Genomic DNA, 20,509 nt, shown 5'->3' on the forward strand with positions numbered 1-20,509 from the left:
TGATCATGGTGTGTATTTATGTGGAAAATACAATTTTCAGTAAAAGTTAATGCCCAACAGAAGATGGGCAAGATGGATTATCTAAATATTTTCTTTTTGTTGTGATAGATGTTTAACTAAAAGATCCCAACTTAATAAAACCCTATCATAAAAACAATCTTCTCAATTTTTTATTCCTTTTAAAATTTCTTCAAGTATGAATTTTAAAGCTCATTTTTGTAAAGTTCATTTTAATTGTTATATTGATTACAAATGAAGACTAATAACCTACCTGTAAAGTGTTTGTCTTTCAGTGAGTTTTGAAGAGTTGAGAACTTAAACTTGTCCTTTTAATGTCAATTTAGGTTAAAATGATGGTCCCTTTGAAAATAAATCCTGGTTTATCTTATTTCTTCTCTGACACTCTCCCTGTTTTTATGCTGGTCCAATTTCTGACTTACACCATTTTCCTTCTCCCTGAGGAACTTCTTTAAATATTTTTTCCTGGGCAGGTATACTGACAAGGCAACCTTTCTGGTTTTGTCTGTCTGCTAAAGCATTTATTTCTCCTTCCCATTGGAAGGATAATTTTATTCAATATTAAATTTTAGATCGATGTTTTTCTTCACTCTGGTCTCTGATGATTTCTGATAAATCCACTGTATCTTATCCTTATTATTTCTTATCCTTCTTATTTCAGGTATTTCCTCTCCTTTTCTCTTTCTAGTCTCCTTCCAGATTTCCAATTATGTGTCTATAACACCTTATAAAATTTTCCCAAAGTTCAAGGAGTTCTGTTCTGAATTCTTAAATTATTTTTTATCTGTTTGCTCTTGTGCTAGTGGAACCTACTGAACTGTCGTCTAAGCTCACAGAGGCTTTCCTTGGCTATGTCCACTCTGTTGAAAGGCAGCCTATCAAAGGCGTTTTTCATTCCTGTTACAGTGCTTTTTATTTGCAGCATTTTCTTTTGATTCTTTCTTAGAGTTTCCACTTCTCTTATATTGCCCATCTGTTCCTGCATATTCTGTTTTTCTACACTAGAGATCTTCATATATTAATCACAGTTTCAAAAAGAATTCCCTCTATAATAATTTCAAAACTAGTATCATATCTGCATCTAATTCTGATTCTTGCTCTGTCTCTTCTGACTGTTTGTTCTTGCCATTTATTTAGCATGCCTTCTAATTTTTGTTTAAAGCCAGACGTGATTTGGGGGCAAAAGAAACTGAGGTAAATAAGCCTTCATTGTGAGGATTCATATCAACCTGGCTGGGAGCTGGACTGTGCTTAATGTTTGTTATAGCCGTAGTTACCAGAGGCTTCAAATTCCCGCACTGTCCTTGGTTTTGTCTTCCTTTCTATCTTTGGGTTTCTCTCAGAAGTCCTTCCTTAGTAAAATCTATATCAAGTAGTTTTTTTACCTGTGGTTCCTTGTTACTACACTAGAGCCTTCTTTGTGTGGCTTTAGGTACAGGGGGAAGCATTGCACAATTTTGCTATTAAATCCCAGTCTTTTACGGGGTATGTGTGTGGTAAGTGTTGCTTACCTTCACCCACTCTGTGAGATGGGCAGTCTAGGAGGTGCTGAAATCAGAAGAATGCTGTCCCCTAAAAAGATACAGCTCTGGCAAAATCCTTGTCTCTAGAAAGTAAAACTTCACTGTGGAGAATCCCCTGGACATATTTCACGAAGTTTGTGTTCCTAGCTCCCACAGCCAGAAGATCTTCCAAGGATGTTCACTATGGAAACCTAGTGGGCTAGTGGGTTTCCAGAAGGCAAAACACACAAAATATGGGGACACTGCTAGGACTGAAGCCCTTAAGGGGTGCTCACTCTCCAGATAGTCCATATTTAATCTCCAGTAAGTCATCAAATTTACCCTATAGTGTCCCTACCAGTTTATGTCTCCAGTGGCTTCTCTTCCAGATCAGCAAAGTTAACCTGTGATACTCTGGACTCACTTGTTTGACTTTATTTCAAGGGTAGCAGTTTCCCATGGGTCTCAGTACTCTGATGGATCCAAAATAATCATTAATTACCAGTACTTTTCAGTGATTTGCTGTTTTAAGAATGGGTGTGATGCCTTCCAATCAGATCTCCACATGTTGCACTGACGGGGAAGTTGCATATAGAGCATGTAAAATGGTTGCTGCTTCCGAAGTACTTTCCAAGTGATGAGTTAAGAAGGAACAATCTAGAGGTACTATCAATCTATTGGCTTCACTTTATTTCCCCCACCTACTTTTCTTTTACATTGCTTCTCAAATTAAATCTTTCTTTTGATTACAACAATGATTTTTGAAATAATTCATATTATGAATAAAATAAATATGCACTAAATTAAGTTCTATAAATTATAAATGTTTAGCAGGAGGAACAGGAAAACAAAGCCAGACTAATCAGGGACAAGTTTCATGGGACAGACGGCAAGAATTGAACTGCAATAAAAAATATGAACCAATATCCCTGATGAACATAGATGCAAAAATACTCAACAAAATATTAGCAAATCGAATTCAGAAATACATCAAAATAATCATACACCATGACCAAGTAGGATTCATCCCAGGGATGCAAGGATGGTACAACATTAGAAAGTCCATCAACATCATCCACCACATCAACAAAAAGAAAGACAAAAACCACATGATCATCTCCATAGATGCTGAAAAAGCATTCAACAAAATTCAACATCCATTCATGATAAAAACTCTCAGCAAAATGGGAATAGAGGGCAAGTACCTCAACATAATAAAGGCCATATATGATAAGCTCACAGCCAACATCATACTGAACAGCAAGAAGCTGAAAGCTTTTCCTCTGTGATTGGGAACAAGACAGGGATGCCCACTCTCCCCACTATTATTCAACATAGTACTGGAGGTCCTAGCCATGGCAATTAGACAAAACAAAGAAATACAAGGTATCCAGATTGGTAAAGAAGAAGTTAAACTGTCACTATTTGCAGATGACATGATATTGTACATAAAAAGCCCTAAAGACTCCACTCCAAAACTACTAGAGCTAATATCGGAATTCAGCAATGTTGCAGGATACAAAATTAACACACAGAAATCTGTAGCTTTCCTATACACTAACAATGAACTAATAGAAAGAGAAATCAGGAAGACAATTCCATTCACAATAGCGTCAAAAAGAATAAAATACCTAAAAATAAACCTAACCAAGGAAGTGAAAGACCTATACACTGAAAACTATAAGACACTCTCAAGACAACTTAAAGAGGTCACTAACAAATGGAAACTCATCCCATGCTCCTGGCTAGGAAGAATTAATATCGTCAAAATGGCTATTCTGCCCAAAGCAATATACAGATTCGATGCAATCCCTATCAAACTACGAACAGCATTCTTCAATGAATGGAACAAATAGTTCAAAAATTCATATGGAACCATCAAAGACCCAGAATAGCCAACACAATACTGAGAAGGAAGAATAAAGTGAGGGATCTCGCTCCCCAACTTCAAGCTCTACTACAAAGCTACAGTAATCAAGACAATTTGGTACTGGCACAAGAACAGAGCCACAGACCAATGGAACAGACAAGAGAATCCAGACATTAACCCAAACATATATGGTCAACTAATATTCAATAAAGGGGCCATGGACATACAATGGCGAAATGACAGTCTCTTCAACAGATGGTGCTGACAAAACTGGGCAGCTACATGTAGGAGAATGAAACTGGACCATTGTCTAACCCCATATACAAAAGTAAACTCAAAATGGACCAAAGATCTGAATGTAAGTCATGAAACCATTAAACTCTTGGAAAAAAACATAGGCAAAAACCTCTTAGACATAAACATGAGTGACCTCTTCTTGAACATATCTCCCCATGCAAGGAAAACAACAGGAAAAACAAACAAGTGCAACTATGTTAAGCTGAAAAGCTTCTGTACAGCCAAAGACACCATCAATAGAACAAAAAGGAACCCTACAGTATGGGAGAATATATTTGAAAATGACAGATCCAATAAAGGCTTGACATCCAGAATATATAAAGAGCTCACATGCCTCAACAAACAAAAAACAAATAACCCAATTAAAAAATAGGCAGAGGAACTGAACAGACAGTTCTCCAAGAAAGAAATACAGATGGCCAACAGACACATGAAAAGATGCTCCACATCGCTAATTATCAGAGAAATGTAAATTAAAACTACAATGAGGTATCACCTCACACCAGTAAGGATGGCTGCCATCCAAAAGACAAACAACAACAAATGTTGTCGAGGCTGTGGAGAAAGGGGAACCCTCCTACACTGCTGGTGGGAATGTAAATTAGTTCAACCATTGTGGAAAGCAGTATGGAGGTACATCAAAATGCTCAAAACAGACTTACCATTTGACCCAGGAATTTCACTCCTAGGAATTTACCCTAAGAACGCAGCAATCAAGTTTGAGAAAGACAGATGCACCCCTATGTTTATCACTGCACTATTTACACTAGCCAAGATATGGAAGCAACCTAAATGTCCATCAGTAGATGAATGGATAAAGAAGATGTGGTATATATACACAATGGTATATTACTCACCTATAAGAAAAAAACAGATCCTACCATTTGCAACAACATGGATGGAGCTAGAGAGTATTATGCTCAGTGAAATAAGCCAGGCGGAGAAAGACAAGTACCAAATGATTTCACTCATATGTGGAGTATAAGAACAAAAGAAAACTGAAGTAACAAAACAGCAGCAGACTCACAGAACCCAAGAATGGACTAATAGTTACCAAAGGGAAAGGGACTGGGGAGGATGGGTGGGAAGGGTGGGATAAGGGCGGAAAAAAAGAAAGGGGACATTACGATTAGCATGTATAGTGTGGAGGGGGGGCACGAGGAGGGCTGTGCAACACAGAGAAGACAAGTAGTGATTTTACAGCATCTTACTGTGTTGATGGACAGTGACTGTGAATGGGAATAGGGGGGGAATTGGTGAAGGGGGGAACCTAGTAAACATGATGTCCTTCGTGTAATTGTAGATTTATGATACCAAAATAATATTAATAAAAAAAAATATGAGTGGAAGTTAGTAAAGGAATGAATCTTATGTCAGGTAAAGTAGTAAGAATGTAAGAAAGCTATAATATAGCAATGACATGCCATTTTCACAGGATGGTAGGTGGCTGTCACAACTGACGTATTGTACATGAACATACAGGTTGAGATTAAAGATCAAAGGAAAAGTTGTCTTGATGTAATTAAAGCTATATTGTATTTTTATTTGTTTTTATTAATGAAATACCAATTTAAGCAAACCAAATTCAGGTTTGTCCAGGACAATGAGTACAAAATATTAAGTAAATCCAGAACAACATTTGGAAATTAACAAATGCCTGTTTTCCAGCTCAAGGTAACAACTATTACTATAAACGGTAGCAAAGGCCAACTAATGCAATCATTAAATTCTCATTCTTCTTTGGTGCTACTAGGAGTAGTTATTTGAAGTCCAAATATAATTATAGCTGAATGGATGAAGCTGGGGAAAGGTTTGGTACATGGGTGCTTGGGCTTCCTCCTTTCCAACAACAAAGTGCACTACAAAGTTTCTTATTTCTTGTCTTTCCTGGAGAATCAACCTAAGCGCTCCCCCCAACCCCAGCTCCCTGGTGGGAAGAAAGGATATGGAGCAGGGAGGGAGGAGCCCAGAACTGCTAAACACCCAGCCCTAGTCATCCACACCAGGAGCACAGACACACATTGCATGATATGCTGGATATTAGGGAAATGGAACAGTAAAATCTGCGAGCGGGTCCCTGCAGCTGGCACCCTTGGAACAAAAGAAAAGTGAGTGCTTTTGAAAGTATTAAAGGGACAGGGGCCTCACAACTAGATGGAAGCATCCTGGCATACTCAAACCAGCAGCTGGGAATACCAGGGAACTCCAGACACCCTAACCCCTTGGGTAACAGTGCAGCTCTGGAGCCTCACACAGTGATAAACAGCCTCCAGTCCATTCCCCCTCCGGCTCAACCCCCACCATCACAGTGGAGCAGCCTGGGAGCAGCCGCGCCCACAGCAACTGCCCAGAGCCTCCTCCAGAGCCACCTGGGCCAGACTCAGAGTACCCACCAGAACGTGGCTAGCCAACACAGACAGAGGAAACTGGGACAGGGTGCAAAAGGTCACTATTCTTGCAGGAGAGCACACCCAGCGTGCCTGTCTCTCCCCGTGGGGCTCTGGGCTGCCCCAATGGCGGCTCAGGAAATAAAACCAGAAGCTGCTCCTCATATGCAGGATATTTTTCTCCCACCTGACACATGCACCAACTGCCTACGACTACCTCTATTGCCATGAAAAGACAGAAGAATTTGATCCAGCCCAGAATTACCCAGACAACCCCTGAGAGGGAGCCTGGTGAGATAGATTTAACCAATCTTCCTGAAAAAGAATTCGACATAAAGGTCATAACCATGCTGATGGACCTGCAGAGAAATATGCAAAAGCTAAAGGATCAAGTCAGGAGGATGAATACAGAAATAAAACAATCTCTGGAAGGACTTAAGAGCAGACTGGATGAGGTACATGAGGCCATTAATGGAATAAAGATCAGAGACAGGAACACAGAGAAGCTGAGACAGAGAGAGATAAAAGGATCTCCAGGAATGAAAGAATATTGAGAGAACTGTGTGACTAAGCCAAATGGAACAATATTTCCATTATAGGGGAACCAGAAGAAGAAGAGAGTGAAAAAGGGATAGAATGTGTATTTGAAGAAATAATTGCTGACAATTACCCAAACTGGGGGAGGAAATAGTCTCTCAGACCATAGAAGCCCACAGAACTCCCAACACAAGGGACCAAGGAAGACAAGACCGAGACACATAATAATTAAAATGCAAAGATCAAGGACAAGGACAGAGTATAAAAGGCAGCCAGAGAGAGAAAAATGGTCACCTAAAAAGGAAAACACATTAGGTTATCATCAGACTTTCAGGTCAGAAGAGAATGGCATGATATATTTAATGCAATGAAACAGAAGGGCCTAGAAACAAAAATACTGTATCCAGCACAATTATCATTTAAATATACAGGAGAGATTAAACAATTCCCAGACAAGCAAAAGTTGAGGGAATTTGCCTCCCACAAACCACCTGTGCAGGATGTTTTAAAGGGACTGCTCTAGATGGAAGCACTACTAAGGCTAAATAGATGTCACCAGAGAAAATGAAATCACAGCAAAGAAAGCAGAACAACCAAATACTAACTAAAGACAAAAAAATAAAATCAACTACCCACAAAAGCAGTCAAAGGAAACACAAAAGAGTACAGAATAAAACACATAACATATAAAGAATGGAGGAGGAAGAATAAGAAGGGAGAGAAATAAAGATTCATCAGACTGTGTTTACAGTAGTTTAATAAGTGAGTTAAGTTAGACAGTTAGATACTAAAGAAGCTACCCTTGACCCTTTGATAACCACCAATATAAAGCCTGTAATGGCAATAAGTACATGTATTTCAATAATCTCCCTAAATATAAATGGACTAAATGCACCAAACAAAAGACACAGAGTAATAGAATGGATAAAAAAGCAAGACCCACCTATATGCTGCTTACAAGAAGACACAGAGTAATAGAATGGATAAAAAAGCAAGACCCACCTATATGCTGCTTACAAGAGACTCACCTCAAACCCAAAGACATGCACAGACTAAAAGTCAAGGGATGGAAAAAGATATTTCATGCAAATAATAGGGAGAAAAATGCAGTTGTTGAAGTACTAGTTTCAGACAAAATATACTTCAAAACAAAGAAAGTAACAAGAGATAAAGGACATTACATAAAGATACAGGGCTCAGTCCAACAAGAGGATATAACCATTATAAATATATATGCATCCAATACAGGAGCATCAACATATGTGAAGCAAATACTAACAGAATTAAAGGAAGAAATAGAATGCAATGCATTCATTCTGGGAGACTTCAACACACCACTTACTCCAAAGGACAGATCTACCAGAAAGAAAATAAGTAAGGACACAGAGGCACTGAACAACACAAGAGCAGATGGACCTAATAGACATCTACATAATTCTACACCCAAAAGCAACAGGATACACATTCTTCTCAAGTGCACATGGAACATTTTTCAGAATAGACCAAATACTAGGCCACAAAAAGAGCCTCAGTAAATTCAAAAAGATTGACATTCTACTAACCAACTTCTCAGACCACAAAGGTATAAAACTAGAAATAACTTGTACAAAGAAAACCAAAAGGCTCACAAACACATGGAGGCTTAACAACATGCTTCTAAATAATCAATGGATCAATAACCAAATTAAAATAGAGATTAAGAAATATATGGAAACAAATCATAACAACAACACAAAGCCCCGACTTCTGTAGGATGCAGTGAAAGTAGTATTAAGAGGAAAGTATATAGTAATCCAGGCATATTTAAAGAAGGAAGAACAATCCCAAATGTAAGGTCTAAAGTCACAATTATTGACATTGGAAAAAGAAGAACAAATGAGGCCTAAAGTCAGCAGAAGGAGGGACATAATAAAGATCAGAGAAGAAATAAATAAAATTGAGAGGAATCAAACAATAGAAAAATTCAATGAAACCAAGAGCTGGTTCTTTAAGAAAATTAACAAAATAGATAAGCCCCTAGCCAGACTTAATTAAGAGAAAAAGAGAATATACACACATCAACAGAATCAGAAACAAGAAAGGAAAAATCATGATGGACCCCACAAGAATACAAAGAATCATTAGAGAATACTATGAAAATCTATATGCTAAAAAGCTGGAAAACCTAGAAGAAATGGACAACTTCCTTGAAAAATACAACCTTCCAAGACTGACCAAGGAAGAAAAGAGAAAATCTAAACAGACCAATTACCAGCAACGAAAATGAATCAGTAATCAAAAAACAACCTAAGAGCAAAACCACTGGCCAGATGGATTTACCTTAGAATTTTATCAGACATACATAGAAGATATAATACCCATTCTCCTTAAAGTTTTCCAAAAAATAGAAGAGAGGAGAATACTTCCAAGCTCATTCTATGAAGCCAGCATCACCCTAATACCAAAACCAGGCAAAGACCCCACCAAAAAAGAAAACTCAGACCAATATCCCTGATGAACATAGATGCAAAAATACTCAACAAAATACTAGCAAACTGAATTCAAAGATACATCAAGAGGGTCATACACCATGACCAAGTGGGATTCATCTCAGGGATGCAAGGATGTTACAACATTTGAAAATCCATCAACATCATCCACCACATCTACAAAAAGAAGGACAAAAACCACATGATCTTCTCCATAGATGCTGAAAAAGCATTCGACAAAATTCAATATCCATTCATGATAAAAACTCTCAACAAAATGGGTATAGAGGGCAAGTACCTGAACATAATAAAGGCCATATATGATAAACCCACAGCCAACATCATACTTAACAGCGAGAAGCTGAAAGCATTTCCTCTGAGATCGGAAACCAGACAGGGATGTCCACTCTCCCCACTGTTCTTCAACATAGTATGGAGGTCCTAGATATTGCAAACAGACAAAACTAAGAAATACAACGCATCCAGACTGGTAAAGAAGAAGTCATATGGTCACTATTTGCAGATGATATGATATTGTACATAAAACACCCTAAAGACTCCACTCCAAAACTACTAAAACTAATATCGGAATTCAGCAAAGTTGCAGGATACAAAACTAATACACAGAAATCTGTTGCTTTCCTATGCACTAACAATGAACTGGAAGAAAGAGAAATCAGGGAAACAATTCCATTCACAACTGCATCAAAAAGAATAAAGTAAGTAGGAATAAACTTAACCAAGGAAGTGAAAGACCTATACCCTGAGAACTTTAAGAAACTCTTAAGAGAAATTAAAGAGGACACTAACAAATGGAAACTCATCCCATGCTCTTGGCTAGGAAAAATTAATATTGTCAAAATGGCCATCCTGCCTAAAGCAATATACAGATTCAATGCAATCCCTATCAAATTAACAACAGCATTCTTCAACGAACTGGAACAAATAGTTCTAAAATTCATTTGGAACCACAAAAGACCCCGAATAGCCAAAGCAATCCTGAGGGGGAAAAATAAAGTGGGGGGATCTCACTTCCCAACTTCAAGCTCTACTACAAAGCCACAGTAATCAAGACAATTTGGTACTGGCACAAGAACAGAGACACAGACCAGTGGAATAGAATAGAGAGTCCAGATATTAGCCCTAACATATATGGTCAATTAATATATGATAAAGGAGCCATGGACATACAATAGGGAAATGACAGCCTCTTCAACAACTGGTGTTGGCAAAACTGGACAGCTACATGTAAGAGAATCAAGCTGGATCATTGTCTAACCCCATACACAAAAGCAAATTCAAAATGGATCAAAGACCTAAATGTAAGTCATGAAACCATTAAACTCTTAGAAAAAAACATAGGCAAAAATCTCTTGGACATAAACATGAGCAACCTCTTCATGAACATATCTCCCTTTTTGTTTGCAAAGGAAACAAAAGCAAAAATGAACAAGTGGGACTATATCCAGCTGAAAAGCTTCTGTACAGCAAAGGACACCATCAATAGAACAAAAAGGCATCCTACAGTATGGGAGAATATATTCATAAATGACAGATCCGATAAAGGGTTGACATCCAAAATATGTAAAGAGCTCATGCACCTCAACAAACAAAAAGCAAATAATCCAATTAAAAATGGGCAGAGGAGCTGAACACGACACTTCTCCAAAGAAGAAATTCATATGACCTACAAACACATGAAGAGATGCTCCACATTGCTAGTCTTCAGAGAAATGCAAATTAAAACCACAATAAGACATCATCTCACACCAGTAAGGATCGCCTCCATCCAAAAGACAAACAACAAATGTTGGCGAGGTTGTGAAGAAAGGGGAACCCTCCTACACTGCTGGTGGGAATGTAAATTAGTTCAACCATTGTGGAAAGCAGTATGGAGGTTCCTCAAAATACTCAAAATAGAAATACCATTTGACCCAGGAATTCCACTTCTAGGAAGTTTATCCTAAAAATGCAGTAGCCCAGTTTGAAAAAGACATATGCACCCCTATGTTTATCACAGCACTATTTACAATAACCAATAAATGGAAGCAACCTAAGTGTCCATCAGTAGATGAATGGATAAAGAAGATGTGGTACATATACACAATGGAATATTATTCAGCCATAAGAAGAAAAGAAATTCTACCATTTGCAGTAACATGGATGGAACTAGAGGGCATTATGCTCAGTGAAATAAGTCAGGCAGAGAAAGAGAAGTACCAAATGATTTCACTCATCTGTGGAGTATAAGAACAAAGAAAAAACTGAAGGAACAGAACAGGAGCAGACTCACAGAACCCAAGAATGGACTAACTGTTACCAAAGGGAGAGTGTCTGGGGGGGGATGGGCAGAAAGGGAGGGTTAAGGTGGGGGGGAAGAACAGGGGCATTATTATTAGCATGTATAATGGAGGGCGCACGGGGAGGGCTGTGCAACATAAAGAAGACAAGTAGTGATTCTACAGCATCTTACTACACTGATGGACAGTGACTGTAATGGGGTTTGTGGGGGGGACTTGGTGAAGGGGGGAATCTAGTAAACATAATGTTCCTCCTGTAATTGTAGATTAATGATATCAAAATAAAAAATATATATAGAATATGAATATATAGAGCCTTTCAAACCTTTTGGAGGATAAGCTCACCTCTTCTGTAACTATGATCAGACCTCTCAGCCTTCAACAGAGTTTTCATCTTTTAATCAGACCTCAAGACATCTTTTCATATTTCTTGAACATTTTAGCTTTCTCTCACCTGCAGGAAATACACATAAAAATTATTCCAAAATCAGATATGCAAAGTTTCTTACACAGAATAGCATTTTCTCTCTTGCTTGTAATAATGTCCTAATTGATCTACCTTAGTGTTTTTCTTTGACTGTAGCACTGGCACAATGTGTTAATATAATAGGACTTTGAGAGACATTTCATGACATTTATCACATTCAATTATAGTTTAAGGTTAGGAGACTTTTCATTTTTACATTCATAGTTCCAGATACAAAGTACAATCTTGCTTAAAAATTTTTAATTATCTATCACATAATGGCTTATTTTTCAATTATAGATAAAGTTTAAATGTCAGAGTCTGCTTTTCTAAATTAAATACGCAAATGAGAAGTAACATGCCTCTAGGAAAATGACCTATATGTTATATAATTCTCTTTTTTATCCAAAAGTTTTGTATTGCTCCTATTGCTTAAACTTCATACAGCTTTATAAGGTAGGAAGAGTAGATCCTTGAATTTTACATTTATCCCTCCTATGCAGTTCTTTCCTTATGCACTTTGATCCTTTTTTAGTTCTGTGGTGATAAAAAACTTAGTACCTTCCACAAGAAAATGAGGAGCGATTTTTACCATTTCAGATTTCACAGGACTTTTATTTTTTTAAAAAAGAAAATCCATATTTATATTCCTTTTTGCAGGACTAGGGAAGTTCTGCAAAACTCAGATTTTTAACTCCTTTTGCTTTTCAGGGAAGAACACAACAAACTGAACAAATCATTCTCGGTTCTCATTTCTTTCCTATTGAATTCATATATGTACACCCCCAAAACCAAAAACCAAAACCAAAACCAAGACCCATCACCACCCCCTTCACTCTGCAGCACAATTATCCCCAGCTCCATTTATTATACCTCCAAATTTTTATACTCCAGTGTCCTGATACTCAGTATACAAAATTTCTCTCTTAGAAGATAACAGTTTTATGTTTCAAGAAAAACAGCCAAACTATATGTCATATAACACATAGACAGCGACATCAGTTCATTTTTATTTTCTTTATTTATTTTGTCCAGAAAGCTACTTACAGAGTTGGAATTAGCAAGTGAAGTTTTAGTGGAGTAACCAAATGCGGTCAGATAGAAAAAGACAGCCGAGGAGCATTATGTTCCGTGGGGTCCTCATGCTGTTTCTTCTGTTCCTGCTCTTTAATTATAAAGCTGAATCAGTGGGCTGTTTAATTTCATACACTATAGAACTATGTACATGTTCTAGTGCACTAAACCTTTCAATAACTTCTTACAAGACTTTAAAATCTTCATAATGGAAACTTTTAAATACATAATAAATTGAATGTCCCTAGATACATAAATAAGTAGATTTGCCCTTGTTCTGTCCTTAAGATGGATGGAGAACAGCTGCGCACTGCCTCCTCTATGCAAAGGCTTTCTTCCTAGTGATAGTTAATACAGCTACATTCAATCCTTTTTTGGGCTCATTGAAGTAATCCTAATTATTTTTACCTTTCCCTTGTGTTTTACAAAAGTCATACACTCATACTTCATTTCCCTCATCAAAAATCACTTTTATTGTTCTCTTTTATATCATTTCTTCCAATTCTATTTTTAAAAGGTATAACAATGTAGCCAAGAAAACTGGATTAGGGTAATAATGAAAACTAGACTGACAGGCTAAAGGGTGGAGAGATCTGGAATATCAAACAGTACACCTCACTCTCACCTTCTCTCTGCTGTCACGTGCTTCTTTAGCCTTGTGCTAAATGACTTCTTTAAATGTTTTAGAGGGATGCATGTCACAAACCAAAAAAGGTGGGGACATAAGTAGAGGATTATACTCATCAGACTATAACAATATTAGGTTTATTTAGTTAGTGAATAAAGTGAAATTTTTATATAACATACATACACCCTAGATTTTTCCACTTATATTTGTAAACAAGCAAAAGTAAAATTATGTAATCTTTACCACATTATCTAGCAGTAAAATGTATCTGGAGTTTTTTCAGGCTATCACAGCAACTAGACTGTGTGCCTCTTGTTTGAGTGTAGGAAACATGCCTTGCATGCCTACTGTATTGTTTTTATACCCTGCATAGCTTTGGGTGTGAAGAGAATGACAATTTTTGAATGGACGTGAGTAAACCTAAGTATGTTTATTGTAATTGAATGTATTTTTGTTTCATCCATACCTGTTAGCCTTCATAAATATTCACACCCACACACTTATACTTATATATTGTGGGTAAAATTGAAATATTTCCAGAATCTCTCTCCTGGCTTTAGTGCATCTCCATATCAAAAGGCGTTCGTTTCCAAGGTGTGGAGAGTAGTCCATGTAGTTTTAGGGTAGTATTAGAGAAGAACTTCCACAATTGACCAAAAATACTATTAAAACACACCTCTCTTATATTATCTGTGTGAGGCAAGACCTTTCTCTCATACTTCAGCCAAAACCACACTGCATAAGACTTTGAGTTCAGAACTCAGCAATATACTCTTTGTGCTGTACATTAAGGATTTATAAACTTATGATACAATGCCAGCACTTACCTCATTATTTTTGATGGTAGATATCATTCTATAAAGATACTTTGCCCTGTTCTTGAAATATTTTATATTAAATTACAAAATTAAAATATTTTAAACACATTATGTAATAGGTCCAACACTGTTGTTTTTTTTTTTTTGAGAGGGCATCTCTCATATTTATTGATCAAATGGTTGTTAACAACAATAAAATTCAGTATAGGGGGGTCAACGCTCAATGTACAATCATTAATCCATCTCAAGCCTAATTCTCTTCAGTCTCCAATCTTCTGAAGCATAATGAACAAGTTCTTACATGGTGAACGAATTCTTACATAGTGAATAAATTCTTACATGGTGAACAGTACAAGGGCATTCATCACAGAAACTATCGGTTTTGATCATGCATTATGACCTATAAACAATCAGGTCAAATATGAATATTCGTTTGGTTTTTGTACTTGATTTATATGTTGATCCCACATTTCTCCTATTATTATTATTATTTTTATTTTTAATAAAATGCTGAAGTGGTAGGTAGATGCAAGATAAAGGTAGAAAACAGAGTTTAGTGCTGTAAGAGGGCAAATGTAGATGATCAGATGATCAGGTGTGTGCCTATGGACTAAGTATTAATCCAGGCTAGACAAGGGCAGCAAGACATCCACGGATGCAGAAGATTTCTCTCAAAGCAGGGGGGGGGGGTGAGGTTCTGAGCCTCACCTCTGTTGATCCCCAAATTCTCACCTGATTGTCCCCCTGCGACTGTGCCTGTCTTAGGTTGTTCCTCCCTCGAGGAATCTTACCTATCTCTGGCTAACCAGTCATCTTCCGGGGCCATACAGGGAAATGTAAAGTTGGTTAGTGAGAGAGAAGCCATATTGTTTGAAAAGGTTAGCTTTTTACTTCTTTGCAGATTTATGCCCTGTGGCTTCTATGCCCAGCACTTGTCTCGAGGTATCTTTACCACCTGGAGGAATTATGATACTCGGTAAATTCGATATGAGGCATGAATTCTATTTAAGGGTTGTAATTAGGAAGGAAGAAGAAAAGCTATAGATGTAGCATATGAAGGAAACATGGGAGGATTGATTATTTCTTTGACATATCTTCTTGTATAGTACCTTAAGTATGTATAGGTTTTAAACTACTAACTAATTTGCACACACATATTAACATAATAGGAATACGGTGACATAAACAAAGCAAATCTATAATTACCATCCATCTCCAGTGAAGCCAAGAAAACCATTTAGGCACCCTAGGCATTTGTGAAAATTTATCTATGATATGATGGATATTGTCCAACTGTACTTGAACCATCAGACAAATTAAAGCAGCCCATTTCTGGGATCTGTTCACATCCCATATGTTCTTTTAACCATAGATAGTCTATAGTCATGAGATTTTGGAGTGCTACAACTTGCACCCCTCCCAACTCCTGGTTGAGTTCCAACAGTACAGATCCGGTCAAATTCGTTGTCTCACTGTATGCACATGCCAGCCTAGACATCTCCCTCCTCATTCCTATGGCAAGTCCAGGAGATGGTGGCATGGACGCAGCGACAACCGCAGCATCGTCCGGATACCTGTGAAGGCTTTTTGATGATCATCCCCTGGCACAAGTCCTCCAGAGAGTGCTGATGCCGGAAGCTCCTCCTCAGATCATATCTTAGTTCATTTTCTGGGTATCCAAGCTAGGCCTTGATCTTCTGCATAGAAACAAACAGACCCTTTGCCCACACTTTGACATGCCCTCTATACCACTGTGCAGAACTCATTGGAGGTCAGCACACAGTAACTGCTTTTTTTTTTTTTTTTTTTTAATTAAGAGAAAGGAATATTATCAGAAAAGAGTACCTCCATAGCTGATCATCTGACACCCTTTAAGTGATCAACATTAAGGATATTTAAAGCATGCGTTGATCTTTGATTTACCAATAGTTTTATCCTGTTAAGGAGTAATCCCCCTTTTCTTTCTTTCTTTTTTTTTCCTTTTTTTTTTTAATCTTTAATCTACACTTACATGAACAATACTATCTTTACTATGCTCTCCCCTATATCAGGTCCCCCCTAAGAACCACATTACGGTTACTGTCCATCAGCTCAGCAAAATGTTGTAGAGTCACTACTTGTCCTCTCTGTGTTGTGCAGCCCACGCTCCCCTTTCTCCCTCCCCCCCATGCATGCTAATCTTAATACCCCCCTTCTTCTTCCCGCCCCATACCTCCCTGCCCATCCATCCTCCCCAGTTCCTTTCCCTTTGGTACCTGTTAGTCCATTTTTGGGTTCTGTAATTCCGCTGCTGTTTTGTTCCTTCAGTTTTTCCTTTGCTCCTATACTCCTCAGATGAGTGAAATCATTTGGTATTTCTCTTTCTCCGCTTGGCTTATTTCACTGAGCATAATACTCTCCAGCTCCATCCATGTTGATTCAAATGGTTGGATTTTTCCACTTCTTATGGCTGAGTAGTATTCCATTGTGTATATGTACCACATCTTCTTTATCCATTCATCTACTGATGGACATTTAGGTTGCTTCCAATTCTTGGCTAGTGTAAATAGTGCTGCGATAAACATAGGGGTGCATCTGTCTTTCTCAAACTTGATTGCTGCGTTCTTAGGGTAAATTCCTAGGAGTGGAATTCCTGGGTCAAATGGTAGGTCTGTTTTGAGCATTTTGATGAACCTCCATACTGCTTTCCACAATGGTTGAACTAATTTACATTCCCACCAGCAGCATAGGAGGGTTCCCCTTTCTCCACAGCCTCGCCAACATTTGTTGTTGTTTGTCTTTTGGATGGCAACTATCCTTACTGGTGTGAGGTGATACCTCATTGTAGTTTTAATTTGCATTTCTCTGATAATTAGCGATGTGGAGCATCTTTTCATGTGTCTCTTGGCCATCTGTATTTCTTCTTTGGAGAACTGTATGTTCAGTTCCTCTGCCAATTTTTTAATTGGGTTATTTGTTTTTTGTTTGTTGAGGCGTGTGAGCTCTTTATATATTCTGGACGTCAAGCCTTTATCGGATCTGTCATTTTCAAATATATTCTCCCATACTGTAGGGTTCCTTTTTGTTCTACTGATGGTGTCTTTCGCTGTACAGAAGCTTTTCAGCTTAATGTAGTCCCACTTGCTCATTTTTGCTGTTGTTTTCCTTGCATGGGGAGATATGTTCAAGAAGAGGTCACTCATGTTTATGTCTAAGAGGTTTTTGCCTATGTTTTTTTCCAAGAGTTAATGGTTTCATGACTTACATTCAGGTCTTTGATCCATTTTGAGTTTACTTTTGTATATGGGGTTAGACAATGGTCCAGTTTCATTCTCCTACATGTAGCTGTCCAGTTTTGCCAGCACCATCTGCTGAAGAGACTGTCATTTCGCCATTGTATGTCCATGGCTCCTTTATCAAATATTAATTGACCATATATGTTTGGGTTAATTTCTGGGGTCTCTAATCTGTTCCACTGGTCTGTGGCTCTGTTCTTGTGCCAGTACCAAATTGTCTTGATTACTATGGCTTTGTAGTAGAGCTTGAATTTGGGGAGTGAGATCCCCCCTACTTTATTCTTCTTTCTCAGGATTGCTTTGGCTATTCGGGGTCTTTGGTGTTTCCATATGAATTTTTGAATTATTTGTTCCAATTCATTGAAGAATGTTGCTGGTAATTTGAGAGGGATTGCATCAAATCTGTATATTGCTTTGGGCAGGATGGCCATTTTGACGATATTAATTCTTCCTAGCCATGAGCATGGGATGAGTTTCCATTTATTAGTGTCCCCTTTAATTTCTCTTAAGAGTGACTTGTAGTTTTCAGAGTATAAGTCTTTCACTTCTTTGGTTAGGTTTATTCCTAGGTATTTTATTCTTTTTGATGCAATGGTGAATGGAATTGTTTTCCTGATTTCTCATTCTTTTGATTTGTTGTTAGTGTATAGGAAAGCTACAGATTTCTGTGTGTTAATTTTGTATCCTGCAACTTTGCTGTATTCCGATATCAGTTCTAGTAGTTTTGGAGTGGAGTCTTTAGGGTTTTTTATGTACAGTATCATATCATCTGTAAATAGTGACAGTTTAACTTCTTCTTTACCAATCTGGATTCCTTGTATTTCTTTGTTTTGTCTGACTGCCGTGGCTAGGACCTCCAGTACTATGTTAAATAACAGTGCGGAGAGTGAGCATCCCTGTCTGGTTCCTGATCTCAGAGAAAATGCTTTCAGCTTCTTGCTGTTCAGTATAATGCTGGCTGTGAGTTTATAATATATGGCCTTTATTATGTTGAGGTACATGCCCTCTATTCCCATTTTGCTGAGAGTTTTTATCATGAATGGATGTTGAATTTTGTCAAATGCTTTTTCAGCATCTATGGAGATGATCATGTGGTTTTTGTCTTTCTTTTTGCTGATGTGGTGGATGATGTTGATGGATTTTCGAATATTGTACCATCCTTGCAGCCCTGTGATGAACCCCACTTGGTCATGTTGTATGATTCTTTTGATATACTGTTGAATTCTGTTTGCTAATATTTTATTGAGTATTTTTGCATCTACATTCATCAGGGATATTGGTCTGTAATTTTCTTTTTTGGTGGGGTCTTTGCCTGGTTTTGGTGTTAGGGTGATTTTGGCCTCATAGAATGAGTTTGGGAGTATTCCCTCTTCTTCTATTTTATGGAACACTTTAAGGAGAATGGGTATTATGTCTTCTCTGTGTGTCTGATAAAATTCCGAGGTAAATCCGTCCGGCCCCGGGGTTTTGTTCTTGGGTAGTTTTTTGATTACTGTTTCAATTTCTTTACTCGTAATTGGTTTGTTTAACTTTTGTGTTTCTTCCTTGGTCAGTCTTGGAAGGTTGTATTTTTCTAGGAAGTTGTCCATTTCTTCTAGGTTTTCCAGCTTGTTGGCATATAGGTTTTCATAGTAGTCTTTAATAATTCTTTGTATTTCTGTGGAGTCTGTCGTGATTTTTCCATTCTCATTTCTGATTATGTTGATTTGTGTTGACTCTCTTTTTCTCTTAATAAGTTGGGCTAGAGGCTTATCTATTTTGTTTATTTTCTCGAAGAACCAGCTCTTGGTTTCGTTGATTTTTGCTATTGTTTTATTCTTCTCAATTTTGTTTATTTCTTCTCTGATCTTTATTATGTCCCATTGCTCTTGCATTCTTCTCTGCATCTCTGTCAGCATGTTCATGATTTTTATTTTGAATTCTTTTTCAGGAGGACTAGTTAGGTCTGTCTCCCTCTCAGGTGTTGTCTCTGTGATCTTTGTCTGCCTGTAGTTTTGCCTTTTCATGGTGATAGAGATAGTCTGCAGAGCTGGTACAAGTGACCGCTGGAAGAGCTTCCCTTCTTGTTGGTTTGTGGCCTTCTCCTGGGAGAATAGCAACCTCTACTGGCTTGTGCTGGGCAGCTGTGCGCAGACAGGGCTTCTGCTTCCTGCCCAGTTGCTATGGGGTTTATCTCTGGCTGGGGCTGTTCCTCCAAAATGGTGGAGCCCCGTTGGAGGGGGAGCGGCCGGGAGGCTATTTATCTCCGTAAGGGGCCTCTGTGCTCCCTGCTGCCCAGGGGGTTAGAGTGCCCAGAGATCCCCAGATTCCCTGCCTGTGGTCTAAGTGACCTGTCCTGCCCCTTTAAGACTTCCAAAAAGCACTCTCCAAACCAAAACAACAACAGCAACAATGAGAGAGGGAACAGAAAGAAAAAAAAAGGAAAAAACAGGCGATTTTTTTTTGTCCTCAGGTGCCAGTCCCAGGCACCCGCTCACTGGTCCTGCTGCCCTGTCTTCCTAGCACCAGGGTCCTTGTCCTTTCAAAGCTTCCAAAAAGCACCCACCCACCAGTCCTGCAGGGAAAGAACGCTCGATATTCTTTGTCCTCAGGCGCTGGTCCCAGGCACCTGCTCACCAGTCCCGCCGCCCTGCCTCCCTAGCACCGGGGTCCCTGTCCCTTTTAGGCTTCCAAAAAGCACTCGCAAAAAAGAGGAAAAAAAAAGGGAAAAACGCGCGATTTCCTCTGTCCTCAAGTGCCGGTCTCAGGCACCCGCCCACCGGTCCCGCAGGGAAAAACGTGGGATATTCTTTGTCCTCAGGCACCGGTCCCAAGCACCCGCTCACCAATCCCGCCACCCTGCCTCCCTAGCACTGAGGTCCCTATCCCT

Source organism: Manis javanica, chromosome 2 (assembly GCF_040802235.1).
Source record: "Manis javanica isolate MJ-LG chromosome 2, MJ_LKY, whole genome shotgun sequence".
NCBI classification, from domain to species: domain Eukaryota; kingdom Metazoa; phylum Chordata; class Mammalia; order Pholidota; family Manidae; genus Manis; species Manis javanica.